The sequence below is a fragment of the Acomys minous genome, assembly GCF_964271855.1.
Source record: "Acomys minous genome assembly, chromosome: 1".
In the NCBI taxonomy this organism is placed as follows: domain Eukaryota; kingdom Metazoa; phylum Chordata; class Mammalia; order Rodentia; family Muridae; genus Acomys; species Acomys minous.
Window position 1 is genome coordinate 31543004 of NC_140483.1, and position 10620 is coordinate 31553623.

A 10620-nucleotide genomic window follows, 5' to 3' on the forward strand; every position below is an offset into this window, starting at 1 on the left:
CTATTCCCTTCCCCTGTGACTGTGACTGAGGAGGACCTCCTCCCCCTGTATATGATCTGATGGTCATTCTTATAAGTAAGCCTGATTTCTTCTGCTGCTGCACCCCTGCCCTGCCTCTAGGAGGAAGAATTTCCTATTCATCATGGCAATGCCCTCATAGTCTAGCTCCTGAGCTGGATAATGTTGTAGTAAATGTAAAAAATATATCTAATACTGTTTACTATTAAATGAGCATATAATTATTATGATGATTATTATTAACCCGCTACCAATCAGTAAAAGACACAGATACATGATAGATTTTATATCTGCTTTATTTACCTGGGCAGAGCAGATTACTAAACCACCCCCATTATCTCTCTGTACCACCCCCACTCCCCTCATCCCTACCACCCCATGCCATGCCATCTGCTTTAATCAATTCTAGCTAGGCTACTTCCCATCCATAATCCTAAAATAATTCATTGCTAATGTTCTCTCCATCTATGCTGCTTTCCTCATTCCGTTCTGATCTGGCCATGTGCTTCTCTCCACCCTAAGCCACCGAGTCTCCTCCTTTTCCCTCCCAAGATTCTCGAACTTTGCTCACACCTTCGCTCTCTGCCCTGCGCCGGTGTGTAGGCATCTATTCAGCCAATCAGGGATAACTTGGAGACGAGGATTACACACATTATTTTGAGGTACATAAATGTCTGCTCATTGAAGGCAGCAAGCAGACCTGGGGGCGTGGAGGGCATAATTAGCAGTTAAATACAAAGCACCAGACCATGCCCCAACCGGATAAGTTTAAAATGGGGGCAAAGTATAACAGCCAGGAGGGCCTTGTAACAATAAAGACTGTAGGATTCTGGGAGAACCTGGTAGACAGTGTTTGGCTTTGATATATTAAATAGATACTTTCACCTGTTGTCCCAGGCTTGAGACCTAACAATATCTTCCTAAGATAAGAGAAATGATTAAACCACTTCATATGTTTTTTTTCCTTAATTTTAAAACATTTCTTAGTTTTTCAGCCTGGCTGTAAATTATATCGATTGAGCAATGTAATTTCAAAAGCCAAGACAAAAATCATATATTTAGCTATGCAAAGTTTAAAAGACACTTAGGTATACTTCTCTCAAGAAGCCTACACCCATGATTTCTAGCTGTCTTATCTATCTATCTCCGTATTTAAGCTTAAAGCAAGTATATTATCTCTTCTCTCTACTTAATAAACTTAAGTTTGATCTACTCTGACTTGTCTAAAAATTCCAATCTCCAAAGAAGTGGCAGAGTCCCACTTTTCCTGAGTGAAGGATCCTGAGGGGAAAGTGCAGCCCCTGGCAGCCATACAGACTACAGGCCTCCCTGCCACAGACTCTTAGAGCACCCCATTTGGCCCGTGATCTCGGATCTGGTTCTCTGACATCCCATTGGCTGTAGGGAAATCGTTAAGAGTGTCTTAGCTACTGTTCTTTTGCGGTGAAGAGACATCATGGCCAAGGCAGTTCTTATAAAAGGAAACATTTGATTTGGGGCTTGCTTACAGTTTCAGAGGCTAAGTCTATTATCATTACGATTAGGAGCATGGTGGCGTGCAGGCACGGCACTGGAGAAGTGACTGAGATCTCACACCCTGATCCACAATCAGAGAGAGGCACCCTTGGCTTGGGGCAGGCTTTTGAAATCTCAAAGGGAAGCCCCGGGGAAACACCTCCTCTAATAAGGCCACACCTCTGCGAGAAGCCCTTGCTAGTAGAAATCCACTGTGCTTAAACTGCTTGCTGTAACCTCTGCAGGAGGAGGCTGCTGTGTCTAGGCCACATCCTGTGAACTTTGAATTGTTGATCTTCCGGATTACCTACCACTGAGGGAAACAAAGGATCCCCAGCAGAGAGCTATTCAGAGGATTGTATTCTTTTCAGCCTGCCTGGAGGGCTAGGGAGGAAGTGAGTCCATACTGGTGCTTGTGTGTCTTTGCTATAAAAAACCGTGCTTGCTAAATAAAGTAGAGCCTTAGATCGGAATTCCTTGCCTTGGCTCAATTTTCTCACGTCTCTGACCTTTTTCATCTATCCACACCCCCTCTTTCAGAGAACCTGTTTGACTTGCCCTGTGGGATGGGACATGCCTCTTAATCCTGTTCAAATAGTTCCACTGCTTGGTGGCTAAACATATAAATCTATGAGCCTATGGGGACCATTCTCAGTCAAACCACCACATTCCACTCCCTGGGCCCCATAGACTTGTAGCCATATCATAATAAAAACCAGTAGGGCAAACCCCAAATTCTGCATCTCTTTTTGTCCAACGTCTAAGAAAATAGGTGACTCTTCCCTCCCAGCTTGGTTGGCTGAAATACACTTCTCTCTCGTACCAGTTTCACACCCTACCTGCAGCTCTTCTTGGCTGGGTATCTCCAACATCTTGGGATCTCCAAGGCAATCCTTCACCTTCACACAATGGCCTCGCTGAGCCTCCATCCAGTGCCTCCTCTGCCATAGGCCTGGCTTCACTGGCTTTCCTTAACCGTGGAGGAAGATTCCACTACTTCTTTGTGGTGTCATTCTTGACTCTAAAGCCAGAACCACAAGACTGAAGCTCCCAGGTTCTTTTGCTTGCTGAGGCTGGGACCTGGCCCCCTCCTTGAATTATATTTGCATATGCTTTGTGCTGTTTATGGATGCTTAAGTTTTCCTTCAATTACTTTCTACAAGTTGGAGGTTTAGCTGGATGCGTTCTTTCTCTGAGAGCACCACTCCCTTTATTCAATTTCACATTAGGTCTTTCTTTAAATATTTTATCTCTTTGAGAACAAGAATTGGCTCCAACTTTACATTTCTTAGTGCTCTTTTTCTCTTCAAATTTTACATTTTGTACTTCTCCTTGCCCACTTGTCCCTGTCACTGTGATTATTGGGGCAAGGGAAGAAAACCATGTTTTCTGCCAAATATCACGAGAGTAGTCTTCAATATTATTCCCCTCTGAAACTTCCTGAGCTGGGCCACCACTGTCCACATTGCCCTCAGCACTGTGCATTCCGAGCTCCCACTAGAATAGCTCATTAAAGCCCCATTTAAAGTAGTCACTCACTTTTCTACTCCAAAGTCCCAAAGTCTTTCAGAGTCCTCCAAACAACAGCATGGTCAGGCCTATTGTAGAAATACCCAACCCGGTACTAACTTCTGTCTCCATTGCTGTTCTATAAGCTGTTGAGAGCCACAGCTTGATTTTCCAGGCGTCAGACAAAGATGCTGAACCTACTGTGGTTCATGAAAGCCCTTTTGAAACATGAAAGCCCACCCCACTGTCATTCTTCCTCCAGCAAGACTACACCTCCTAACCCTTTAATCTTTTCAAATAGTGTCAAGCCCTGGTGACTAAGCATTCAAACATATGAGTTTATGGCGGCCATTCTTATTCAATCCACAACACATATAAATTTTATTCCAGAAAATAGCAGAATCCAAGAAGAGATATATGTTTGAAAGTTTTAAGCATCTAGGACTATGGAAAACAATAGGGGCTTTTGGGGGCTAGAAAGAATGCTCAATGGTTTTAACAGGCTTTGCTGCTCTTCAAAGGACTAGAGTTCAGTCCTTAGAACTCAGGTGAAGTAGCTGACAACCACTTATGATTCAAGCTCCAGGAGATTCTATGTCATAGTCTGGCCTGGTAAGTACCCACATGTAAAACCATATACTCTCACACAGACATACACATACATTTTTTTAATTATTATGATTATGGTGATAATGATGATCAGATTTAAGAATAGGTACTTGGAGTTTCTTGGAGGAGATGGCAAAAAAAAAAGTATAGGAGCATGGAAAGAAATATGTAGAAGGTGGGAGGGGGAAGTTTCTTTATGTAGATAAAGGGTCTTTTACATAAGAGCTATCTCAGAAAGCCCATTAAGAATATGGGAATAGTCTGGTGTTGCTGTTGCCTAGCCTGTAAATCAGTTTACTTTAGTTGGTAAGATTCTAGGGACAGAATACATGATAATTAATTTTTGTTTTGGAGAGTTTCTCTTTAGACAGACAGGGGAATTGCAGAGAAAATGCTTCCCTGTCTTTTGAGGGACAGAGAAAAGCAATGCAGGAGAGGGGGAGATCAGATGAGAGACCTTAGAGTTCAATGCCAAAATAGAAAATGCAATGAGGTTTTCTGAGTCCCTAAGTGGCCTAATTAAAAGAATATTTACCAATTCTAGTGTTTCAAGTCCTCCCCATCACCCCTAACTAACTCTGTGCTCTTCTAGGGGTGGGGGTTCTGCTACTGGACCTGGACCCTGGTAGGCCAACTAGTGAGAAATAACTGTGAAAATCAGTGAAAGGAGACTTGTTCAATATTGTCACATTTGCAAGAGGAATAGGTAAAGAGGTTCAGTTTTCTCAGTGTGGCTCAAAGTTGTAAGAGCCACCCACTGCAATTTCAAGATTCTCATTTGCTGGGACAAAGAACTGAACCCAGGGAAGACAGAGAGTGGGAGAAATAGAGACAGATAAGAGAGCACTTCTGAGGGTGGTGGTAGAGGCAGCAAGGCAGGGAGCAGTGAGGGGTGGCACATGGATCCATGTCTTGTTATTGATCATCTTCACAGCACCCTCCTTCTGAACTTGGAAAATGTGGCCTTTTCCCTGGAGCAGGGAGTTTCCAGTCATTCTGTGACCTAGCTTCATTCACATGCTAACCTGATGCCTCCCCTCCTCATCCTCCCTTCTCTCCTGCTCTACAGTGAGTGACCCATGTCTGCCTTTGGGGTCTTGACAAGCGGTTTAGGTTTAAATAGAAGGCAATCATTGGGAGAGAATGCACTTAGTCCTGCTGAGATTTGATATGCCACAATGGATGGGTACCTTCTTCTCAGAGAAGGGGGCGGGGGGGGGGGAGGGGATGAGAGGAGGAGATGAGGTTAGAACTGGGAGATGTTGGCGTTATGTTCTTGTGGACCCTGTACAGTTTACTCCTGTTCATTCAAATGTTGATTTGTCCACTCCACTCTCTGAATCAATCCTGACATTGCATTGTGATGTTTATTAGAAGTATCTTCAGTTTCAAGTTTGTGTAAGCATGTCACCATTTGTTCTCTGTGTTGTCAATAAAACAAACCAGCCAATGCTGAGCAGTAACAGAGAATGGGGCGGGGGGGGGGGGGGGGAAGGGGACATCCTGATGGAGTGAGGGCAGGAGAAAGAGAAAAGAGAGGATGGAGCCACGAGGGGAGACCAGAAAACATAAAGAGAAATGAACAGGGCCCAGGAGATGATTTAAAGGAAAGTACGATGTGGGAAATCGGAATGGGAAGAAACTACACTAGCATGGAGGGTTAGGACAGAGTAATTACTGCGCAGCACTGTGCTACAAACTGACTAAACAGATCCTGGTCTCTCTGTGTGGTTATTTGGGTAAACAGCTGGTTAAGGAGTAACCACTGATCTCACTAAAATAATAATTCAATATTAAATATTAATATTCATCCAACAAGGAGAAGAGGGAGGGGGCTGCGATCAGGCTGTAAAGTGATTAAATAAATTAATTAATGAAAATAGATAGGTAGATAGACAGACAGAATGCAAGAGGTATCCATACATAACTAAGCAGTCAGACCTGATGAAGGTTATAACCACACCATCATTACGTAATTGTCTTGTTCCTGTCTCTCCCATAGGTGGTCTGACAAGTTGTTATGACTGTGTGAAATCTCTTCCTGGGACACAAATTCCTCCTCTGACAAGTACCAGGCTTCATCCTGTCCCTTCTGCCAGCATAAGATTCCTGGGGAAATTCCCATTCTTTGAGAACTCGTTATTTCCATAGCCTGGTAGCCAACAGGAAGAACAAGAATGCCTGTTTTCAGACTATTTTCAGTCCTGCCAGGATGGTTAAATTTCTTCTTATGTAAGGGAGAGGAGGAGTTCATTGAGGAAAAAGCACACATTGGGAAAGAACAACCCAGCATACTTAAGAGGCACCCTATGGAAATTTGAATGTGGATTTTGATTTTTCCCAAGACTAACTTGGCTTTGATCGTTGGTCTGCCTTTGTGGGAAGAAATCCCCAACCTGAGAGGTTTAGCTGGTAACACCCTGTGATGCAGGTGCAGAGAGGCCAGCTGTCTTCTCTTCATGACCTCCTTTCTCATTGGCTTTCATTTCATGAAGACATTTGATCTTTTCTCTGCTGCAGTCTGGGGTGCTTCCTGGCTCTGTTTACATATTTTGTAAGGACTCATCAGGCACTGCCTAGATGTGCTGAGAGCTGAGCTAAGTTCTTGTGAATGAAAACGAAGGCGTCATCATCACAGAACACACCCCAGTGCATTCCTCTCCCCCAAGTGGCTTCCCAGGTATTGGCCTGTGCTAACAAGGAATGGGAAAGTTCTCAAGTAGAACTTTCCACACCCCGACTTTAAACTTCACAAGTTTGCTCAATCTCAAAGCCTAAAAGGGATGGGTTGTTGATAATCAATGTGTTCTCACTTGATACGGGAGATTCTTTCTTGCATTCCAAACATAGTTAGCCTGCATCTCTACCTTAGGGGAGAAGTTTGCAGGGAAAAAAAAAAAGACAGAACAAAATAAAACTATGTGTTCTTGCCCCCCCCCCACCACCAAAGGTTCCAAATGTATTTTTCAAATTCAAATTATAGGAGTAAAGTCCAGAGGGTCTAAGGGAAATAGAATTTGATGAAACTCTTTTGGCAAAGAAAAGGGCTGACGAAATCACCCCCTTGGGCTGCTCCCAAGATGACTATAGCTGGCTGAAGTCAGCAGTGCAGTTGCAGCAGCACTCACTCCAATGTCTAATCTTAAAAGGTACATTCCTGCAGTGATTTAAGATGCGAAAGAGTCAGTGGGAAACTACACGAAGATGGTGCATGACAAAGCCCGCACTATCCAAGTGACCCAGAAACCCAGCTCATAAATATCACCTCCAGATCTCATAAAATATAACATAAAACACCTATCCCTTATTTAATTTATTCCACAGAGTAAATTCCAGAGTCTGAGAAGGCTTTGCTGGGGGCGGGGGGGAGGCCTTCTTACTGTTGTAAGGCATGGATCTGAGTCCAAAGCGAGCCCACTGAGATGTCCAGCTTTTTCTATTGTAATATAAAGAATTAGACTAGGGGCAACTGGGTAATTGTAGAAGCCGAGACAAGTTATTAAGAAATTGTGCATTCCCAAGCATGGAAGCCAGTGGAGACCTAAGAAGCTGCCACTCTAATGGTCACACACATACCACCTACACTAGGGAGAGACCTTCTGGGCTGTTTCTCATGCAGCCTTTATTTTGTTGCATGTATCCCGGGTGATAGGGAAGATGTAGGTGGTAGTCTTTCTGACAAGTTAACCTTGATGCCTCTTTCTCAAAAACCTACTTGCTCTTCTGCCCCCATAGATGTGATTTGAGTGAGAAATGTCACCCATGGTCTTGAGTGTATCACTTCAAAGGAACAATAATGAGAAAAATCAAAGCATAAACTTTGCTTATAACTATCAAGGGATTTATACATACAGCTTATCTTGTTATGTAAGAAGTTAAAACACCCTTGTTTGTTTGTTTGTTTGTTTGCTGTTTATTCATTTGAAGAGAAACTTTGTCTTTTTTTTTTTTTTTAACCTTTAACAGTTTGTAGGTATAAGTGACTTTGCCTTTAAGGTGTTCTTGACGCTGTGGGGGACTCAATTAAAAGTTTTATTTTAGAGAATAATGTTTGAGCTCTGTTAGTCTGGATTATCTGCTCTGAGAAGGTATTAGCAAATAATAAATAACAGACGATGTTTATATTTTTATCACGTTTTTGTGTATATTTATAACTGTCTGAAAGAATGTTTTTAGGTATACAATTTTTTGTACTGCTACAATTTCATGTTTTAATGCTATTAGTGAGCATACATATGCAACAGCTACTGTCTTTTGTGCTTTATACATGTTTTCATATTTCATTCAAACCTTCTAAACCTAGTACGTTGGATAGCAACACACAAAACTTCTTTTATACGTAAGGAAACCAAGGCTTCAATTTTATCCATGCCTTCTGTGTTACAGACTCCTTGAGGGTCAGTTTCTTTCTATTTACCACCACCTCATACTAAATTTCTGATTGTGTTTTCATTGGTCTACATGCTAATTTTTTACTAACACCATAATGTTTTTGTTGCTATAGCTCTGGAGTATATTTTAAAAACTAATACTATGCTATTTTCAGCATTATTCTTTTTTGCTCAAGATTAACGTGGCTACCCAGGGCCTTTGTGTTAAATGTGTTGTTGAATTTGATTTGTACATATTTTACTTATTGATTTATTAACGTATTTATTGCATCTATGTTCATTAAGGGAATTGATCTTCTTTTTTAAAGACAGGATTTCTTTGCGTAGCCGAGTCCTGACTGTTCTGGACTCACTTTGTAGACCAGGCTGGACGAATTCATAGAGATCCTCCTGCCTCTGCCTCCCCAGGGCTGGGACTAAAGGCATGTGCCACCATGCCCTGCTGATGATTTTCTAATTTTTCTTTTTTTTTATTGTGTGATATTAGAACATACTGTGTAGAATGAACTTGGAAGGCTTCCATTCTTTTATATTTTATGGAATTGTTTGAAAAGTGGTATTTGGTTCTTTTTTAAAATCTGCTAAACTTTAGTAGGAGTCCATTGGTAATCTTGGGCTTTTCTATGTAAAAAGACTTTTTATTAACACTTCCACCTCATTCTCTGCTTTTCATAAAAATGTCTACTTTTTAAATACACTTCGCATTTTATTTGTATAAAAATGTGTCTAGACATCTGTCCATTTATTTTTAAATTTTCAAGTTCATTGGGCTATGATTCTTTAATTACAGCCTAATTTTTTGTGGTATCTGTTCTAGTATCTACTTTTAAATCTCTGGTATTATTTGTACCTTTCCTTTTTTCTGTTTTGTGTTTTGATATATTCTTTTTTTTTTTTTAAGAACTTGAGGAGCTTAAGAGGATTATTTATTTAAGGTTTGCCTCTCTTAGAGACACAAAGCTTACTGAGACCAGCTTTTGCTGTGTTCCACAGCTTCCAATAAGTTGTAATTTCACTTTCATTTGATTCTAGAAATTTTTAAGTTTCTATCATGGTTTCTTTAATGACCAGTTGTTCATTGAAAGTATAGTGGCCAGCCAGGCAGTGGTGGTGCATGCCTTTAATCCCAGCACTTGGGAGGTAGAGGCAGGGAGATTGCTGTGAGTTTGAGGCTAGCCTGGTCTACAAAACAAGTCCAGGATAGTCAAGACTATATAGAGAAAGCCTGTCTTGAAAAATCAAAAAACCAAAAAAAAAAAAAAAATGTGTAGTAGCCAACCCCACATGTTTAATTTCTGTAGTTTCTCTTCCTGTTCATTTCTGTTCAAGCCATTACATTATTTTCACCTTTTTGTGTTTGTTTAGAATTGGTTTATAGCCGAACATATGACAGATTTAGGAACAGGTTGGTGAGCTGTTGAGATGGGTGTGCATTCATCAGCCATTAGGTGTACTCTTCCATAGGTACCTATTATTGCTGCTGATCTGTAGCAGCCACTCCAGTCTTTCCTTGTTGAGAGGTTGACTTCAAGTCTTTGTTGGGGTGTTAACTCCTATCTTTACTCATGAGGCGTTTCTTGCAGGCTACAAATTTTGGAGTCTTAAAGACAAACAAAACAAATTTGCGTCTTTTAATTGAAGAATTTAGATCACTTACACTCCAGGTTCTTATTAAGAAACTCATCTTGAGGCTTCTCATCTGGTTGTTGTACCCAGCTGGCGTTCCATTCTTTCTCCTTTGTTCTCTTTGGGGTGTTTCAGTGAAATGATGTCGCTTTGCTCGTTCTCATTTTCTTCTTGACTGTTCTAGTGGTCGCGCTTGTCTTGTTTCCTCTTTGGGGTCTAAGATTTCTTTGCATACTTTCTGCAAAGCTGATTTAGCGGCCATGTGTTTCTTTGACTTTTTTTTTTTTCTATTGTAAAAGAACTTTATTTGTACCTTAGTTTTGAAATGTAATAATTTCTGGATCCAGTGATGAAGTTTGGCCATTATTTTCTTTCAGAGATTTTGGGTATATACTACCATGTGGCCTCCTAAAGAACCAGCCTGACACCATCTTAGGCTTAAAAGCCATCCTACAGTACAGACAAATTAGATTAATAATTTTTATGATTAATTGTTTCTCAAGTATTGACTACACCACTCCTGTAGCCTCAACTACAAAGTATTTTTGCACTGCCTGTTTCAGGAATGGCAGTCATGTCTTTGTTTCAAAAAGTTGTTTGTAACCACCTTGCAACCCTACCTTTGATTCAAAAGGTTAATTGACCATCCATGACTACCCTGTTATGACAATCATGCTCTGCCTGCCTTGCCACCATGTCTATCCCCCATTTGCAAACTTTCTACCCCTGAGCTATAAAAGCCATGTCTTCCTCACATCCAATGCTAACTTCTCAAACTCTGCCTTAGGGAAAAGCAGCTCAGGTACATGAATTAAAAAAAAAAAACTTGGGCCAGATGTGGTGGCGCACGCCAGTAATCTTGGCAGTCAGGAGGCAGAGGCAGGCAGTGTGAGTTCGCGGCCAGCCTGGTCTACAAAGTGAATCCCAGACAGCTAAGTCTACACAGAGAAAC